This window comes from Passer montanus, unplaced genomic scaffold (assembly GCF_014805655.1).
Source record: "Passer montanus isolate IOZ18808 unplaced genomic scaffold, ASM1480565v1 scaffold72, whole genome shotgun sequence".
NCBI lineage: Eukaryota > Metazoa > Chordata > Aves > Passeriformes > Passeridae > Passer > Passer montanus.
Window position 1 is genome coordinate 1,910,928 of NW_024372370.1, and position 510 is coordinate 1,911,437.

Consider the following 510-nt stretch of genomic DNA (forward strand, 5'->3'; position numbering starts at 1 on the left):
GGCCGCCAGACCGAGGGGGGGCGGGGGGCGGGGCCGGCGCGCGCGTTCGCTTCCGGGGTGTCTCGCGCCCCCGTTGCCATGGCAGCGCGGCCCCGCCCGCCCCCAGCGCCCCGGAGCGGCCGCGGCGGGAATGCGGGAATGCGGGAATGCGGGAATGCGGGGCCCTGAGCCTGCCCTTCTCTTCAGCCCCGGTGCTGGGGCCGGGTCGGGGCTCCTCCGGACGAGAGAGACACGAGCTCCTGGAGCGGGTCCAGCGCAGCGAGCGACAAAGATGATCCAGGAGCTGGAACGTCTCTCGTACCAGGACGGGCTGAGAGAGCTGGGCCTGCTCAGCCCGGGAGGAGACGGCTGGGACGGGCCCTCGTCAGTGTTTATCCGTGTGGGAGGGAGGGTGCCACGATGGAGCCAGGCTCTGCTCGGTGGTGCCGAGCAGTAGGACGAGAGGAATCGGGCAGAGACCGATGCACGGGAAGTTCCCCCTGACCGTGAGGATGAACTTCACTGTGCCAG